Raw genomic sequence first — 20,406 nt, forward strand, 5'->3', positions numbered from 1 at the left:
CCTGTAATAATTCTTTGTGGAATCAATTCATCTTTATCATTAGGAACAACAGTAATACCTCCCTTCTTAGGGACACAATGAACAGGACTTACCCACTAACTATCAGCAACGGGATAAATTATACCTGCCTCCAGAAGCATTAGTATTTCTTTTCTTACCACTTCTTTCATTTTACGATTCAGACGTCATTGAGGATCACGAACTGGTTTGGCATCTGCTCCCAAATTTATTTTATGTTGACATAGAGTGGGACTAATGCCCTTAAGATCATCAAGAGTATATCCAATAGCAGCACAGTGCTTCAGAGTTTTCAATAATCTGTCTTCTTCATGCTCTGAAAGGTTAGCACTAATAATAACAGGATATATCTTCTTTTCATCAAGATAAGCATATTTAAGATTATCAGGCAACGGTTTAAGCTCAAACACGGGATCACCCTTAGGTGGAGGAGGATCCCCTAGGATTTCAACAGGCAAATTGTGTTTCAGAATAGGTTCTTGTTTAAAGAATACTTCATCTACTTCCCTTCTTTCATTCATAAACATATCATTCTCATGGTCTAGCAAATATTGTTCTAAAGGATCACTAGGAGGTACGGCAATAGAAGCAAGACCAATAATTTCATCCTTACTAGGCAATTCTTCTTCACGGTGTTGTTTACTAAATTTAGAGAAATTAAATTCATGAGTCATATCATCCAAGGCAATAGTAACTAAATTCTTTTCGCAGTCTATCTTAGCATTAACAGTGTTCAAGAAGGGTCTACCAAATATAATGGGACAAAAGCTATCTTGTGGGGAACTAAGAACAAGAAAATCAGCAGGATATTTAGTTTTCCCGCACAAGACTTCAACATCTCTAACAATTCCCACTGCTGAAATAGTATCTCTATTAGCAAGTTTAATTGTGACATCAATATCTTCTAACTCACCAGGTGCAATTTCATGCTTGATTTCTTTATACAAGTCATAAGGTATAACACTAGCACTAGCACCCATATCACATAAGCCATGATAACAATTTCTCCTATTTTAACAGAAATAACAGGCATGCCTACCACAGGTCTATGTTTATCTTTAGCACAAGATTTAGCAATTCTAGCAGTTTCACCGCAGAACTGAATAACATGCCCATCAATGTTATCAGGCAAGAGATCTTTAACAATAGCAATATTATGTTCTACTTTAACTTGCTCAGGAGGTGTATATGTTTTAGTATTGCTTTTACGAACCACAGTTGAAGCTTTAGCATGATCCTTTATCCTAGCAGGGAAAGGTGGTTTCTCAGCATAACAAGTAGGAACAATAGGATCATTATAAGTGACAGTCTTTTCTTCAACTTTAATAGGTGCAACTACTTTTACTTCTATGGGAGGATGATATTTAAACCACTTCTCCTTAGTGAGATCAACATAAGTAGCAAAAGATTCACAGAAAGAAGCTACTATCTCAGAATCAAGTCCATATTTAGTGCTAAACTTACAGAAAATATCGGTATCCATAAAAGATTTAACACAATTAAACTTAGGTGTCATACCTGAGTACTTACCTTTGTCGAGATCCCAATCTTCAGAGTTGCGTTTAATTCTATCCAATAAATCCCATCTAAATCCAATAGTCTTCATCATAAAAGAGCCAGCACAAGAAGTATCGAGCATGGTGTGATTATTTTCAGAAAGCCGGGCATAATTTTTTTGAAGAATTGTGTATCTTGGGAGCTCATGATTGGGGCATGAATATAACATTGATTTAAGTCTCCCCCAAGCTTGAGCGATGCTTTCTCCTTCGCGAGGCCAAAAATTATATATATATAATTGTGGTCATGATGAACAAGATGCATAGGGTAATACTTTTGATGAAATTCCAATTTTAATCTTCTATAGTTCCATGATCTCGTATCATCACATAGCCTATACCATGTCAATGCGTCTCCCTTCAAAGATAAAGGGAAGACCTTCTTCTTAGCAACATCATCGGGTATACCTGCAAGCTTAAATAATCCACAAACTTCATCCACATATATTAGGTGTTCATCAGGATGCTTTGTTCCATCTCCTGTAAAAGGATTAGCTAGCAGTTTTTCTATCATACCCGAAGGATACTCATAAGGAATTTCATTTTCAATAGATTCAGTAGGTTGAGGAGCAACTCTTTGCTCTACTGGTCGGGGTGAATATACCTCAAACAAGCCCCTCATAGGGTTACTTTCCATAGTAACAGGTGACAGTAAATTTCAACACACTATATAAATTTTTCCTTACCAAATTCCACCTACCAAAGGCGCTTCACACCCCGGCAACGGTGCCATAAAAGAGTCTTGATGACCCACAAGTATAGGGGATTTATCATAGTCCTTTCGATAAGTAAGAGTGTCAAACCCAACGAGGAGCACAAGGAAATGATAGGTGGTTTTCAGCAAGGTATTCTCTGCAAGTACTGAAATAAGTGGTAACAAATAGTTTTGTGATAAGATAATTTGTAACGAGCAACAAGTAACAAAAGTAAATAAAGTGCAGCAAGGTGGCCCAATCCTTTTTGTAACAAAGGACAAGCCTGGACAAACTCTTATATAAGGAAAAGCGCTCCCGAGGACACATGGGAATATCGTCAAGCTAGTTTTCATCATGTTCATATGATTCGCCTTCGGTACTTTGATAATTTGACATGTGGGTGGACCGGTGCTTGGGTGTTGTTCTTTCTTGAACAAGCATCCCACTTATGATTAACCTCTATTGCAAGCTACAACAAAAGTATTAAGGTAAACCTAACCATAGAATGAAACATATCACTACTAGGAAAAGGCCTACTAGTGGCGCACCAGTTTTGCCTACTAATGGCGCACTACTGGTGCGCCACTAGTACCACGCCACTAGTATTTTTTACTAATGGCGCACCAGTGGTGCGCCATTAGTATCTGGTATACTAATGGCGCACTACGGTGCACCATTAGTATAGGCCACTGGTGCGCCATTAGTATAGACCACGGTGCGCCATTAGTATTTTTGAATTTTGAAGGCGGGAAAATAGTAGTGGCGCACCGTCTAACCCCCACCGTGCGCCATTGCTATTTTTGAATTTTGAATTTGGATCTGGATCACGATTTTTTTGCCCATTTTTTGCTCGTTTTTTGCACGATATTATTTCAATTTTTGTTCCCGTTTTTGGATCTTGTACGTTCTTTTGTCGTGTTCTTTTTCCAGAGAGGAGTTCGCCGGAGAGGAGGAGGAGGAGGAGGTGACCGGAGAGGCGCTCGCCTACATCGCTGGAGAGGAGGAGGAGGTCGCCGGAGAGGAGTTCACCGGAGCATCGGAGAGGAGGAAGGAGAAACCATGAGGGGATGGGAGGAGAGGAGGGAGGAGGAGCTCACCGGAGAGGAGGGAGGAGGAGCTCACTAGAGATGAGGGAGGAGGAGCTTACCGGAGAGGAGGGAGGAGGAGCTCACCGGAGAGGAGGGAGGAGAAACCGTGAGGGGAGGGGAGGAGAGGAGAGGAGGGAGGAGGAGGTCGCCAGAGAGGAGGAGGAGGAGGTCGCCGAAGAGGAGGAGGGTAGTATGGTGGAGGAGAGAAGGGAAGATGGAGTGGAGTAGAGGAGGAGATGGAGTGGAGGAGAGGTGGAGTGGAGGAGAAGAATGAAGAGGTAAGGAGGAGAGGACACGCCCATCCATATATACGGCATGGTAATGGAGCACCATGGGCAGGTGCGCCATTACTATTTTTTCTGATTTATTTTGAATTTTGAAGGCGGGAAGATACTAATGGCACACCATGGGCAGGTGCGCCGTTAGTAACTTTTTTTTATTTTTTTATTTATTTTGAATTTTGAAGGCGGGAAGATAGTAATGGCGCACCATGGGCAGGCGCGCCATTAGTAAGTTTGAATTTTTTTGCCTCTCCAGATCTTAAAAGCCCCAGGTTAAATTCGGATGTAACTTTTTGAGTAGATGATTTTTCATATAAAAAACTTTTTCATCCGAGTTCGTATACAAAAGTTATGCCCATTTTTACAAATTCTCGAGAGATTTTGCAAAAAAGTCGAAAATTCATGTTTGTAAATTTTGCTAACAACTAGACCACATATCACATGGGAATCTTATTTTCTATTATTTTTTTGACATTTCTATCATTTTCTTTTATTCTTTTTGAAAATGAAAAGGCGGTCCACGAGGGGGGGGGGTGCATTGTGGGGAATGTTTGGGCCAAATTACTAATGGCAACTAGTAATGGCGCACCACTCCCACGGTGCGCCATTAGTAGTTTAAAAAATAAAAATAAAAAAATTGAATTTTTTTTGAAACATAATTACTAATGGCGCACCGTGGGAGTGGTGCGCCAACTAGTAATGGCGCACCACTCCCACGGTGCGCTATTAGTAGTTTTGTAAAAATTTAAAAAAATATGTTTACTAATGGCGCACCGTGGATGTGGTGCGCCATTAGTATTTGCACACTAATGGCGCACCAACACATGGTGCGCCATTAGTATTTAGTAATGGCGCACCACATGTACAGAGCGCCATTAGTGTCCATATTGGCTATAGCTGTTTTTGTAGTAGTGTATGGATCCAAATCAGGCCCTTACGAAGCAACGGATAAACTAGGGTTTAAGCTTCTGTCACTCTTGCAACCCATCATCTACTTATTACATCCTAATGCCTTCCTCTAGGCCCAAATAATGGTGAAGTGTTATGTAGTCGACGTTCACATAACACCACTAGAGGCTAGACAACATACATCTCATCAAAATATCGAACGAATACCAAATTCACATGACTACTAATAGCAAGACTTCTCCCTTGTCCTCAGGAACAAACGTAACTACTCACAAAGCATATTCATGTTCATAATCAGTGGGGTAATAATATGCATAAAGGATCTGAACATATGATCTTCCACCAATTTAACCAACTAGCATCAACTACAAGGAGTAATTAACACTACTGGCAACCTACTAGCACCAATCCCGGATTTGGAGACAAGAATTGGATACAAGAGATGAACTAGGGTTTTGAGATGAGATGGTGCTGATGAAGATCTTGATGGAGATTGCCCTCTCCCTATGAGAGGAGCGTTGGTGATGACGATGGCGATGATTTCCCCCTCCGGGAGAGAAGTTTCCCCGGCAGAACAGCTCTACCGGAGCCCTAGATTGGTTCCACCAAGGTTCCACCTCGTGGCGGCGGAGTTTCATCCCTAAAAGTTGCCTCTGGTTTTTTTCTCGATGAAAGACTTCATATAGCAGAAGTTGGTCATCGGAGAGCCACCAAGGGGCCCATGAGGTAGGGGGCGCGCCCTAGGGGGCGCCCCCCACCCTCGTGGACAGGGTGTGGGCCCCCTGGTGTTCATCTTTGGCGAGGATTTTTCATTATTTATTATAAGGTATTTCGTGGAGTTTCAGGACTTTTGGAGTTGTGCAGAATAGGTCTCTAATATTTGCTCCTTTTCCAGCCCAGAATTCCAGCTGCCGGCATTCTCCCTCCTTATGTAAACCTTGTAAAATAAGGGAGAATAGCCATAAGTATTGTGACATAATGTGAAATAATAGCCCATAATGCAATAAATATCGATATATACGTCTCCAATGTATCTATAATTTTTGATTGCTCCATGCTATATTAGCTACTATTTTGGACTATATTGGGCTTTATTTTCCACTTTTATATTATTTTTGGGACTAACCTATTAACCGGAGGCCCAGCCTAGAATTGCTGTTTTTTGCCTATTTCAGTGTTTCGGAGAAACAAAATATCAAATGGAGTCCAAACGGAATGAAACCTTCAGGAACGCGATTTTCTCATCAGATAAGACCCAGGAGACTTGGACCCTTCGTCAAGAAAGCCACAAGGCGGTCACGAGGGTGGAGGGCGTGCCCCTGCCTCGTGGGCCCCTCGAAGCTCTACCGACGTACTTCTTCCTCCTACATATACCTACGTACGCCCAAACGATCAAAGAGGGAGCCAAAAACCTAATTCCACCGCCGCAACTTTCTGTATCCACGAGATCCCATCTTGGAGCCTGTTCTGGAGCTCCGCAGGAGGGGGCATCGATCACGGAGGGCTTCTACATCATCATCCAAGCCCCTCTGATGAAGTGTGAGTAGTTTAGTTCAGACCTACGGGTCCATAGTTAGTAGCTAGATGGCTTCTTCTCTCTTTTTGGATCTCAATACAATGTTCTCCCCCTCTCTCGTGGAGATCTATTCGATGTAATCTTCTTTTTGCGGTGTGTTTGTTGAGACCGATGAATTGTGGGTTTATGATCCAGTCTATCTATGAAAAATATTTGAATCTTCTCTGAATTCTTTTATGTATGATTGGTTATCTTTGCAAGTCTCTTCGAATTATCAATTTGGTTTGGCCTACTAGATTGGTTGTTCTTGCCATGGGAGAAGTGCTTAGGTTTGGGATCGATCTTGCGGTATCCTTTCCTAGTGACAGAAGGGGCAGCAAGGCACGTATTTTATTGTTGCCATCGAGGATAACAAGATGGGGTTTTTATCATATTGCATGAAACTATCCCTCTACATCATGTCATCTTGCTTAAGGCGTTACTCTGTTTTTAACTTAATACTCTAGATGCATGCTGGATAACGGTCGATGAGTGGAGTAATAGTAGTAGATGCAGGCAGGAGTCGGTCTACTTGTCTCGGACGTGATGCCTATATACATGATCATACCTAGATATTCTCATAACTATGCTCAATTCTGTCAATTGCTCAACAGTAATTTGTTCACCCACCGTAGAATACTTATGCCCTTGAGAGAAGCCACTAGTGAAACCTTTGGCCCCCGGGTCTCTTTCTCATCATATCAATCTCCATCACTTTTATTATTGCTTTGCCTTTTTACTTTGCCTTTTACTTTTCACTTTGCATCTCTATACCAAAAATACCAAAAATATTATTTATCATCTCTATCAGATCTCACTTTCGTAAGTGACCGTGAAGGGATTGACAAGCCCTAAGCGCGTTGGTTTCGTTGAGCTATTGTTTTTGTGTAGGTACGAGGGACTCGCGCGTAGCCTCCTACTGGATTGATACCTTGGTTCTCAAAAACTGAGGGAAATACTTATGCTACTTTGCTGCATCATCCTCTCCTCTTCGGGGAAATCCTATGCAGTGCTCAAGAGGTAGCAAGAAGAATTTCTGGCGCCGTTGCCGGGGAGTCCGCGCAAAAGTCAACATACCAAGTACACATCACAATCCCTATCTCCCGCATTACATTATTTGCCATTTGCCTCTCGGTTTCCTCTCCCCCCAATTCACCCTTGCCGTTTTATTCGCCCTCTCTCTCTATCCTCCCTCTCTTTCTCTATTTGCCTTCTTTGCCCGTTTGCCTTTTGTTTGCTCGCTTGTCATCATGGCTAGTCTCATATCTTCTTCGTTGTCTCCCGAGAATGAAGTTCAAAATTTTAAACAAAGGGAGGGAGAAAATCTAAAATATGCTTGGTATAGAATTTGCAATGCTAAAAATAATAATTTGCAATGCTCACAATAGATCTATCAAGAAGCAATCTACTTCAGTTGTTCTCCGTAATTTTTATGTAGGTACTTGGCCTTGGTATAGATATATCCTTGATACCATTACCGGAGGGAATTTCTTGGGTAGCCATACTTTTGATTCTTTTAATGCTATGTTAGATTTATTTGGCTCACCACCTCTTTTGGTTAATGGAACTATGTTAACTTTGGAGCATGTTATGCAAAGACTTGAAATTATTGAAAATAAAGTTGCTACCATTGAATTAATTGAAAATCTAGATAAAAAGATCCACAATCAAATTACCCAATATGGATCTAAGGTAGGAATGACTTTGAAAAATATTAAGGAAAAGGAACCCGTAGTTAATGAGAAAATAAATCTAGATTCCTCTAGAATCGATAAACTTGAGGGTATCATTACGAACTTGGGAACCGATTTTTCTTCCGCAAAGAATACTCAAAGTCCTCCTACTAAAATTGCCAAGCTTATGTATGTTCCTAAAAATAAGGGTGAATCATCTAGTAAGGAAACTGCAGATCTTAAATCTATAAGTATTCATCCCAATCTTTTTGCTATCATTAAGGAACCAATTAGTCGGCGTTCTGGGAACGGGGGTCCCCAGACTTGCCTGCCTGCGGCCTGTGGCGTGGCTCAAAGGGGGGCCCAGCGCGCCCCATCTTCACCAACACAAACCCAAGACCCTCGCGAGGGGCCAAGGCTCGCGGGGCGGACGACGCGGAGCTTCCTCAGGCGCGGCCTCATCAGGCTGGCTCATGAGGAGGCGGAGAAATCAAGGCGGGGTACCTCACGAGGTGCCCGTGACGCAAGCCATGACGACCGGGGGTGCCAGGCGGGTGCCAGCCCGCGCAGTGTCCTCCCTTCCTCTTTGGTGCAAAGGAGGAAAGCGCAGCCATGGAGTACCGAGGCATCAGGCAAAGGTTGCCATTTCGGTGCAATGAGACCAAGACCAGGAGGACTATGAGACGGAGGTCACCGTGGAGCCCAAGACGGCGTCATCACCAGAGCTTTGCGCAGGTGAAGACTAATTTTGTCAGGATAGTTGATACTAGCTGTCCCCCTTCAAATTAGCCCGCCATTGTTGGCTCCCTTCCCGCTCGATATTTGGGAAGAGGACCAGGGCCTCTATAAATAGGACCAGCCACCCACAGAGCAAAGAGAGCTGGGAGGTGGGAAGAAAAGAGAGGGATCGAAGGATAGAGAAGATCAGTTAGAGAGAGAGAGAAGGGTGACTGAGCTCCTCCCAGCAGTTCATCGCCCCAGCCAAGAACAGACCCTCACGAGGCTGTTCTCCCTTGTATTGTTCATCATCATCATCCCAAGAGGCAATCCACCACACCACACACTGGAGTAGGGCATTACACCACAACGGTGGCCCGAACCAGTATAAACCCTGCGTCTCTTGTGTTGTTCTTTCCTTAGTTTAGATCCTAGCGAGAAGGAGGAGTGCAGGTAGGCAGGAGGCAAAATCTCCGCGCGCACCCCAGTGTTTGAACCTCAAGGGTCTGCCGGAACCCGAAATCCGACATTTGGTGCGCCAGGTAGGGGTGCGCCGGGATTCGTCTTCCACCACCCCTATCTCCTCCGACCATCACGCCCATGTCTGACGCTCGTCGGACCCACACCGAGCGCCGGGCCGCGCTCGCTTCCCGCGTCGCCCAGACAGCCCCTGTCGGCGGGCGTCCTCGCCGTTCCCCGTCACCTGCCGTCAACGCCGCCACCGTCCCGGCGGGGGACGAGCAGCAAGCATCGTCCCAACATCCTTCCGTGCGGCAAGATGGCCGCACCGCGACTCCCTCGCCCAACCCAGCTGGTTCTTCGTCCCGCGTGCTCCGCGCGCCCATGGAGGCTCGGGCTACACTCATCGCGGAGAACGAGCTCCTGAGCTACCGTCCTGTCGACGACGTCTATGAAGAATGGCTCGACCGTGTCGCCGAGCTCATCCGCGCCGCAGGGGGCTCTCTTGCGCCGTCCGTTCCACTGCATCGCACCCCGCCCCGCGCGGGCAATGAAGCTCCGGCGGCGCCCCGGCCGCCTCCTCCTGAGGAAGGCGCCATGGCTCCAAGGCGCGTGGCCCCTGGGCGGAACCCGCTCCGTCAGGCGCCAGCGCAGCAAGAGTAGAGCTGTCAAGAAGTCCCTCGCCCGCAAGAAGCTGCCCGGGCGCTCCCTGCTCCAGCACGTCGCGACCATGCTCCTGCTCCCAAGCGCCAAGACCCCGCGCCGCTCCTAGCTGCAGCGTGTGGGGACACGCAAGACCAAGCTCCCCGCCATCCAAGGCCTCCCGTGGCCACGGCAGGCTGCCGTGCCTTCACCACCGAGCTACGCAGCATCGCGTGGCCCGGGAAGTTCAAGCCAGACTTGCCTCCTCGCTACGACGGCATGGCTGACTCTGCGGAGTTCCTCCAGCTCTACGAGCTGGGCATCGAAGCTGCCAACGAAGACGAGAAGATCATGGCGAACTGGTTCCCCATGGCACTCAAGGATGGGGCCCACACCTGGCTCCAGGCACAATCTCCTCCTGGGACGAGATGCGCACCCGCTTCATCGCCAACTTCCAAGGCACTCGCGACCGGCCACCCGCCGTGAGCGACATGCGCCGCATCAAGCAACAGCCCGGGGAGACCCTGCAGAAGTACATCCAATGCTTCAACAACGCACGCCTCAAGATTCCCAAGGTGACTGAGGAGGCCATCATCTCGGCCTTCTCCGACAGCGTGCATGACGTCAAGATGAAGGAGGAGCTGGCGATGCATGAAGACCTGTGCACTTCCTTGGAACTGTTCAACCTGGCAACCAAGTGCGCCAGGTCCGAGGAAGGGCGTCTCTCCCTCCTCGAGCTGCCTGCCGCAGACCCAGAAGAGAAGAAGCCCAAGGCCAAGGATGTGAAGCGCAAGGGGGCTGCCGTGCTCGCTGCAGAACCAGACACCAAGCGGGGCAGAGATCAGCCCGAACCTTCCAAGGGCAGCCGGTACTGTGTGTACCACAACCTCCACACCCACAACACCAACGTATGTCAAGGGCTCCAAGCCATACGAGAAGGAAGGATCGGCCGTCGCCCTGACCGCAGTGACCGGGGCTACGGCAGAGGAGGAGGAAGGAACGCAGGACACTGGGAAGACCGTGGCCCACACCAAGGGTGGCGCGATCAACCTCGCGAGGATCGCTGGCAAGACCCGCCTCGCGAGGGAGGCTGGAGGGATCAGCCTCACGAGGGAGACTAGAGGGATCAGCCTCGCGAGGATCGCCTGCAAGGCAACGCAGGCCTCCCACCGCTGCCGCCGCAGCCAAGGAGAAACGAGGACCGCCACCAGGACGAGGGGGCTGGGGGCTTCCAGGAGCCGCGCGCGATTGCCTGCATCCTGGGCGGGGCACAAGCCCCAGCCTCTCAGTGCATCTTCAAGCAGTTCGCCCGCGAAGTGAACGCAGTCCTCCCCAGGCTCGAAGCCACGCGCCCTCTTAGGTGGTCGGCGTGCGCCATCACGTTCAGCTCAGCGGATCAGCTCAAGTGTGCAGCTACAGCCGGAGTCCTCCCGATGCTTTGTTCCCCAATCATCAGCAACGTGGTGGTCACCAAGACCCTCATCGATGGCGGGGCAGGGCTCAACGTCCTGTCCATGGAAACATTCAACAACCTCCAAGTGCCCTATAGCCAGCTTCAGCCAACCAAGCCTTTCTCCGGTGTCACCAACGGCTCCACGGTCCCGATTAGGCAGGTCCGCCTCCCTGTCACCTTCGGTGCACGCGACAACTACCGCACCGAGCTCATCGACTTCGACGTCGCTCACATTCGCCTGCCGTACAATGCCATCCTTGGGTTCCCAGCGCTGGCCAAGTTCATGGCTGTAACTCACCACGGCTACAACGTCCTGTGAAGAGAAGGACGGGGCGTGTTCCCTGGAACGAGCCTTTCAGGCCGCGTCACTGGAAGACCCGGATCGTGGAAGCAGGAGGCCTCCCGAGACCGCCCCTAAGAAGAAGACATCGTCCGGCCCGACCACTCAGGAGGCAGGCCCCTCTGGGCCCGCGCCTGCCCAGGAGGAACCTCCTTCCATCGCATAGGAAACTGCACCCGGCGCCCTCCTCAGGCAGGGCTCGGGGGCTCTCCCCTGGAGGGCCACCGACCTAGCTAGGGTCACGAGGGAGGCGCTTGGGCACCACATGGAGGCGTGTTTCGAAGCACGTTTCCCTCAAGAAGGAGAAAGGCAAGGAGATCCAGACCCTCAGGAGTTCGTCAGTGAGGCCATTCAGGAGCTACAGGAGTCAAGAGTCATGAAAGGCGGCCGCCGCCTACCAGCAGTGGCTCCCCATCCAGGCGAGGATGGTGGGCTGCGCGTCTGCATCAACATACCAGGGCTCAACCGAGTCGCCTCTCTGGAGCGCCTCTGGCCCTCGTGAGTGGGGCTCTGCGGAGGCCCACCCCACAGCTACGTTTGCATGCCTTACGGCTTGCCGAACGCGGCTGACACGTACCAGCGCCTCATGAGGGGCAGCACGGAGGCACGAGAGGCCAGGCGTTTCGCAGCCCTGGCAGGGATGGAGATGGCCCGTGAGGAGCCGCCAGCGCCTCCGGAGCCTCTCGAGGCCCCTGGGCCTGGGGGCTCGTGAGGATCGGCTCCCGCAGCTCACCGAGCCTGCTACACCAACGCTCCTTCGTCCTCCACATCATCAGGTGACATATTTCGAGTTTTATTTCCAGCTGGGAGCGCCCCCCAGGGCTGCATTATTCCCAGGCCGTGTGGGTCCGTCCCGGCGGCGTGTATCCCCTTTTTATTCCATGTTGTTAGCTTACCTTGTTGGGGGCGCCCCTCGGGCTGCATGATCCCCAAGCCGCTCGGGCCAGGCCCAGGGGCATGTATCCCATTTGCGTTTATTTCCGATTATGCGTTAGACCCACCATGCTTGATTATTTGATGTCGGTCCACGGCACCTCTTCTTCTCCATGCCGACCACTTGCACGTTAAAGGGGGGGTACCTGAGCATCGCGACTCAGGGCTCTTACTGGCTCTCCAGCCCTCACCCTCTGGCCTTGTCCATGGCATCGCGACCTGGTATACCAGCGACGGCTGAGACCAGCTCGAGGGCCGGGACACAAGGACGTAGAGTGCCGACATCTAACCAAATTTGCAGGGACACATCACAAGATAAGGCCCAGTGCCAGGCGCAACCCGCCTAGAGGTAGGGCCCCGTGAGTCCCGCGCTGGCTCACGGGTGCCCAGATACACCTCGCCAGGCCCTACCGTGCCAGCCACGTGTCAGGGCGGGGCTGTACACGCCCCGGGGGCTCCTCCCGGAGGGGCCCCCCTCCCATGTACCAGTGGAAGCACCATGCTCCGTGCTGGATGACGACACTGCCGAGGAGCGGCTATGTCCGTACACATACGGTAGCGCTATGCTCTGCGCTGGTGATAAACAACTAAGGGTGGCCCCGGGCCGCACTAACCTTAGGGAGCCCAGAGCTCAGTGTCTAGCCTCATCGTAACGCCTCCCCTCGGGAGTGCCGCGCGAGGGGGCTGGGCACGGGGGCTGCGCTTGGGTCACACCTAGACGCACACCGCCCAGCCAGGTCCCCCCGGGCCTGGTTCGTCGCGCGTCTCTCCCCAAGCGGAGCCAAGGTACGAAGGCCATTTGAGCGTCAAGGGGGGCTCCTGAGCATCGCGACTCAGGAGCCTAACTGGTCATGTAGCCCCTCACTCCGTGGCCCCGTCCTAGTTTCCGATCGGGACCAACGCTGGGTGAGGCACGCGCGCGGCCGGGCTCTGCAGACGTAGAACGGTAGATCCACCCGCATCACACCTCCCTACTTGCTGTTCGTGCGCCAAGGGGGACTCCTGAGCATCGCGACTCAGGAGCCTAACTTGTCACGTGGCCCCTCACCCCTTGGCCCCGTCCTGGTTTCCGGTCGGGAGCAACGCTGGGTGAGGCATGCGCGGGGACGGGCTCTGCTGGCGTAGAACATAAGCAAGTAGGAAGGAAAGGCGCAAATTTCAAGAAGTTCAAAAGCAAATATTACAGTCCACACTGTTATCTCGATGCCAAACGCAAGTTTAAACACCTCCCCGAGGCATGATACATGTGCAGGAATTAAAGGCAGGACAGGAGCCGCGACGGAGTCACTTGTCGGCGATGGAGCAGCGTGGATTGGGTACGTCTCACGGAGCGGTGGGGTCGGCAGCGCCTTGCTTCGGCTTGGAGCTGAAGGCCCGGAACTTCCCCAATAGGGCCTCTGCGCGACCCTTCATGGCCTCGGCAGCGGCAGCGGCACGCTCGCCGCTCACTGGCTCCAACAGGCTGTCGAGGTCGACACCGGGATCGCGAAGGTAGATGTGGGTGAGGACCCGCGTCATTGCTACAGAAGACAGGACACGCGCCTTGGCCTCGGCCGCGGTGCCAAGGCCAAGGGCGACATCTTCAAGAGCGTGAACCAGAAAGGGGAGCAAAGGCGAGAGGGGAGAGACACACAAGGACCTTGCCGAGCAACCTCGCGCCTGCCGATGCACGGACCCGGCGACACACCAGAGAGCGGCCCCTGATCATCGAGATAAGTCATCACCCGGAAGCGCCAGCTGCCGTGGCACCATCCGCGCACCTAATGCTATCCCGTTTTATCGACGCCGCTCTCCTTTCTCACCAAACGACGGCTGCTTGGGCGCCAAAGTGGACCTCTTGAGCATCGCGACTCAGGGGCTCTTACCGGACTCCGGGTCGCTCACCTCCTGGCCTTAACCACGGCATCGCGACCTGGCATACCAGCGACGGCTGAAGCCGCCTTGGGACTGGGACCTGTCAGTGCAGAGCACCAAGCCCTCGTGAGGTTTGAAAGGGAGGACTGAGCTAAGACGGAATGAGCAACTCGCGCAATTCTATGACAAGGGTTATATTAACAAACAGGATCACATGCACCTTACAAGCCCCCACGGGACGCGTTTTTGATTCCTTACAGGGAACAGATCCTAAAGGGACACAAACTACGCGCGACCCTGCAAAAGACGCCATCATCAACAGTGGGCCGTCAAGCACCGACGCCAACCCCATCCAGATCAGAGTCGGCGGCGGCCCGATGAGCCCGCCTTGCTCCAGGAGCGGCGCCAGCTCGGGGGCTCGTAGCTGTCGTCGCTCGTCTCCGGAGTCACGAAGAGCTCGCCGGAGTCGCTGGAACCTCCGACGCCTCCACCGCCTGAGGAGCCACCAAGGGAGCGGTTGGCGGGCCCAGTCCTCGTTGTGGCAGGGTCCTGGCTACCTTCCTCGGGGCAGCACTCCAGCCGGCGCCTGCCCGCATCGAAGACCTTGAAGAGCATCACCGAAGCACCGTCGTAATCCAAGTGGACCGCGAAGACGCCCCTTACCCTGCAAACCCGGGCGATCTCTCTCCAGCCCCGAGTCATGAAGACCCCGCCCGGGGCAACGACCGCGACCTCTGCCTCGGTTGCGAGGGTGTTGTAGCCAGAGCTCCAGGGGCTCCCCCTGCGGGACGATGGAGGCGAAGAAGGGAGGAAGGCGGATCCAAGACTGAAGAGGAATGGCGACGTGGAGCACGAACTCTTGGGAGGAGCCCTCGATGTGGACCCCAGGGGGGACGACCCACACATTCGTGACCCATCTGTGCCAACGGCGGCACCGCCCATGGCGGTCAGCATCAGCTCCTTCGGGGCCCTCGACGTGGGCGTACAATGGCAGCGGGAACCCCGGCGGCACCCGCTCGCACCAAGGCCTCGACACCACCTGAAGGGCCCCCTCGTCCTGGCCACGGGGGGCGAGCCGTTTCTTCGGTGGGAGTGGGTCTGGTTCCCCTCGGGGAGCCTTTCCCTTCTCTGCCGTCGAGAACCGGCGGATCGGAGCCATCGCAGCAAGACGGAGCAAGGATCGGGAAGAAGGAGATGCAAGGAGGGATGGACTGGAAGGGCACGCGCTGTTCCGTACTTATGGCCGGCGAAGGCCAACCGCCTACCTCCACGATTGCAGGTAATCATGACCCACTTCACATGCAGGGACTTGTCCGATCCGTGCAGTTGCCAAGGCGCCATGGGGAAGTGGAGACGCCCACGTCCAACCAACCGCCACGCGGCGCCCAAGGCTGTAGGCTGTTAGGGCCTGCGGCGCTTCGCTCTTGCCCTTCCGCCTCCCTGCACGGCCAAGTCCGGGCGCGCCTTGGGCCCGGGGGCTACAGTCGGCGTTCTGGGAACGGGGGTCCCTAGACTTGCCTGCCTGCGGCCTGCGGCGTGGCTCAAAGGGGGGCCCAGCGCGGCCCATGTTCACCAAGACAAACCCAAGACCCTCGCGAGGGGCCAAGCCTCGCAGGGCGGATGACGCGGAGCTTCCTCAGGCGCGGCCTCGTCAGGCTGGCTCACGAGGAGGCGGAGAAATCAAGGCGGGGTACCTCACGAGGTGACCGTGACACAAGCCATGACGACCAGGGGTGCCAGGCGGGTGCTAGCCCGCGAAGTGTCCTCCCTTCCTCTTTGGTGCAAAGGGGGCAAGCACAGCCGCGGAGTACAGAGGCATCAGGCAAAGGTTGCCATTTCGATGCAACGAGACCAAGACCAGGAGCACTATGAGACGGAGGTCACCGTGGAGCCCAAGACGGCGTCGTCACCAGAGCTTTGCGCAGGCGAAGACTACTTTTGTCAGGATAGCTGATACTAGCTGTCCCCCTTCAAATTAGCCCGCCATTGTTGGCTCCCTTCTTGCTCGATATTTGGGAAGAGGACCAGGGCCTCTATAAATAGGAGCAGCCACCCACAGAGCAAAGAGAGCTGGGAGGTGGGAAGAAAAGAGAGGGATTGAAGGATAGAGAAGATCAGTTAGAGAGAGAGAGAAGGGTGACTGAGCTCCTCCCAGCAGTTCATCGCCCTAGCCAAGAACAGACCCTCGCGAGGCTGTTCTCCCTTGTATTGTTCATCATCATCAGCCCAAGAGGCAATCCACCACACCACACACTGGAGTAGGGTATTACACCACAACGGTGGCCCGAACTAGTATAAACCCTGCGTCTCTTGTGTTATTCTTTCCTTAGTTTAGATCCTAGCAAGGCGGAGGGGTGCAGGTAGGCAGGAGGCGAAATCTCCGCGTGCACCCCAGTGTTCGAACCTCAAGGGTCTGCCGGAACCCGAAACCGACACAATTGCTACAAATGAATTTTTCGATCTTGTGCCTAAGAGTTTGATAATCACTAGAAAGAAAGAAATTCCTAAGGGATAAATATGCCTCATTGAAGAATTGCCTACCAAAGATGGCAATATCTAGATCTATTCTTGCTTGTTATGCCTAGCTAGGGGCGTTAAACGATAGCGCTTGTTGGGAGGCAACCCAGTTTTATTTTTATTCCTTGATTTTTGCTCCTGTTTAGTAATAAATAAATTATCTAGCCTCTGTTTTCGTTGTGTTTTTTGTGTTTAATTAGTGTTTGTGCCAAGTAGAACCGTTGGGAAGACTTAGGGAAAGTCTTGTTGAACTTGCTGTAAAATACAGAAACTTTACCGCTCACGAGAACTGCTGTAATTTTTATTTGGAGAGTGGTATTTAGTTAATTATTTTTTCAGATGATTAATAGATAAATTCCTCACGTCCAACAATTTATTTTAGAATTTTTTGGGTTACAGATCTTGCGCTAGCTACAGATTACTACAGACTGTTCTGTTTTTGACAGATTCTGTTTTTCGTGTGTTGTTTGCTTATTTTGATGAATCTATGGCTAGTAAAATAGTTTATAAACCATAGAGAAGTTGGAATACAGTAGGTTTAACACCAATATAAATAAATAATGAGTTCATTATAGTACCTTGAAGTGGTCTTTTGTTTTCTTTCGCTAATGGAGCTCACGAGATTTTCTACTTTAAGTTTTGTGTTGTGAAGTTTTCAAGTTTTGGGTAAAGATTTGATGGATTATGGAACAAGGAGTGGCAAGATCCTAAGTTTGGGGATGCCCATGGAACCCCCAAGATAATCTAAGGACACCTAAAAGCCAAAGCTTGGGGATGCCCCGGAAGTCATCCCCTCTTTCGTCTATTTCTATCGATAACTTTACTTGGAGCTATATTTTTATTCACCACATGATATGTGTTTTGCTTGGAGCGTCTTTTATGATTTGAGTATTTGCTTGTTAGTCTACCACAATCATACTTTCTATACACACCTTTTGAGAGAGCCATACATAATTTGGAATTTGAAAGAATACTCTATGTGCTTCACTTATATCTTTTGAGCTCTATAGTTTTACTCTAGTGCTTCACTTATATCTTTTGAGTTTTATAGTTTTGCTCTAGTGCTTCACTTATATATTTTAGAGCACGGTGGTGGATTTGTTTTATAGAAACTATTGATCTCTCATGCTTCACATAGATTATTTTGAGAGTATTAATAGCATGGTAATTTGCTTAATAATAATATGCTTGGTATTCAAGATTTGTAAAACTTTCTTTTGAGTGCGTTGAATACTAAGAAAAAAATTGATGCTTGATAATTGTTTTGAGATATGAGGATGGTGATATTAGAGTCGTGCTAGTTGAGTAGTTGTGAATTTGAGAAATGCTTGTGTTAATGTTTGTGATTCCCGTAGCATGCACGCATGGTGAACCGTTATGTGATGAAGTCGGAGCATGATTTATTTGTTGATTCTCTTCCTTATGAGTGGCGGTCGGGGACGAGCGATGGTCTTTTCCTACCAATCTATGCCCCTAGGAGCATGCGCGTAATACTTTGCTTTGATAACTTCTAGGTTTTTGCAATAAGTATATGAGTTCTTTATGACTAATGTTGAGTCCATGGATTATACGCACTTTCCTTTCTTCCACCATTGCTAGCCTCTCGAATACCGCGCACTTTTCACCGGTATCATACAACCACCAAATATATTCCTCAAAAAAGCCACCATACCTTCCTATCATGCCATTTCCATAGCCATTCTGAGATATATTGCCATGCAACTTTCCACCGTTCCGTTCATTATGACACGCTCCATCATTGTCATATTGCTAGCATGATCATGTAGTTCACATCGTATTTGTGGCAAAGCCACCGTTCATAATTCTTTCATACATGTCACTCTTGATTCATTGCATATCCCGGTACATCACCGGAGGCATTCATATAGAGTCATATTTAGTTCTAAGTATTGAGTTGTAATTGTTGAGTTGTAAGAAAAATAAGAAGTGTGATGATCATCATTCTTAGAGCATTGTCCCAAGTGAGGAAAGGATGATGGAGACTATGATTCCCCCACAAGTCAGGATGAGACTCCGAATGAAAAAAAAGAGGCCACAAAAAATAGAGAAGGCATAAACAAATAAATGAGAGAAAAAGAGAGAAGGGACAATGTTACTATCCTTTTACCACACTTGTGCTTCAAAGTAGCACCATGATCTTCATGATAGAGAGTCTCTCATTTTGTCACTTTCATATACTAGTGGGAATTTTTCATTATATAACTTGGCTTGTATATTCCAATGATGGGCTTCCTCAAAATTCCCTAGGTCTTCGTGAGCAAGTGAGTTGGATGCACACCCACTTAGTTTCTTTTATTGAGCTTTCATATACTTATAGCTCTAGTGCATCCGTTGCATGGCAATCCCTACTCACTCACATTGATATCTATTGATGGGCATCTCCGTAGCTCGTTGATACGCATAGTTGATGTGAGACTATCTTCCCCTCTTTTTGTCTTCTCCACAACCACCATTCTATTCCACATATAGTGCTATATCCATGGCTCACGCTCATGTATTATGTGAAGATCGAAAAACTTTTGAAAATGTCAAAAGTATGAATCAATTGATTGGCTTGTCATCGGGGTTGTGCATGATTTAAATACTTTGTGTGGTGAAGATAGAGCATAGCCAGATTATATGATTTTGTAGGGGTAGCTTTCTTTGGCCATGTTATTTTGAGAAGACATAATTGCTTTGTTAGTATGCTTGAAGTATTATTATTTTTATGTCAACATGAACTTTTGTCTTGAATCTTTTGAATCTGAATATTCATACCACAATTAAGAAGATTTACATTGAAATTATGCCAAGTAGAACTCCGCATCAAAATTCTATTTTTATCATTTACCTACCCGAGGACGAGCATGATTTATCTTGGGGATGCTTGATACGTCTCCAACGTATCTATAATTTTTGATTGCTCCATGCTATATTACCTACTGTTTTGGACTATATTGGGCTTTATTTTCCACTTTTATATTATTTTTGGGACTAACCTATTAACCGGAGGCCCAGCCCAGAATTGCTGTTTTTTTGCCTATTTCAGTGTTTCGGAGAAACAGAATAGCAAACGGAGTCCAAACAGAATGAAACCTTCGGGAACACGATTTTCTCATCAGATAAGACCCAGGAGACTTGGACCCTCCGTCAAGAAAGCCACGAGGCGGTCACGGGGGTGGAGGGCGCACCCCCCTTAGGGCGCGCCCCCCTGCCTCGTGGGCCCCTTGAAGCTCCACCGACGTACTTCTTCCTCCTACATATACCTACGTACCCCCAAATGATCAGGGACGGAGCCAAAAACCTAATTCCACCGCCGCAACTTTCTGTATCCGCCGGAGGGAGCATCGATCATGGAGGGCTTCTACATCATCATCCAAGCCCCTCCGATTAAGTGTGAGTTGTTTACTTCAGACCTACGGGTCCATGGTTAGTAGCTAGATGGCTTCTTCTCTCTTTTTGGATCTCAATACAATGTTCTCCCCCTCTCTCGTGGAGATCTATTCGATGTAATCTTCTTTTTGCGGTGTGTTTGTTGAGACCGATGAATTGTGGGTTTATGATCCAGTCTATCTATGAATAATATTTGAATCTTCTTTGAATTCTTTTATGTATGATTGGTTATCTTTGCAAGTCTCTTCGAATTATCAGTTTGGTTTGGCCTACTAGATTGGTTGTTCTTGCCATGGGAGAAGTGCTTAGCCTTGGGTTCGATC

Source organism: Triticum urartu, chromosome 6, assembly GCF_003073215.2.
Source record: "Triticum urartu cultivar G1812 chromosome 6, Tu2.1, whole genome shotgun sequence".
NCBI classification, from domain to species: domain Eukaryota; kingdom Viridiplantae; phylum Streptophyta; class Magnoliopsida; order Poales; family Poaceae; genus Triticum; species Triticum urartu.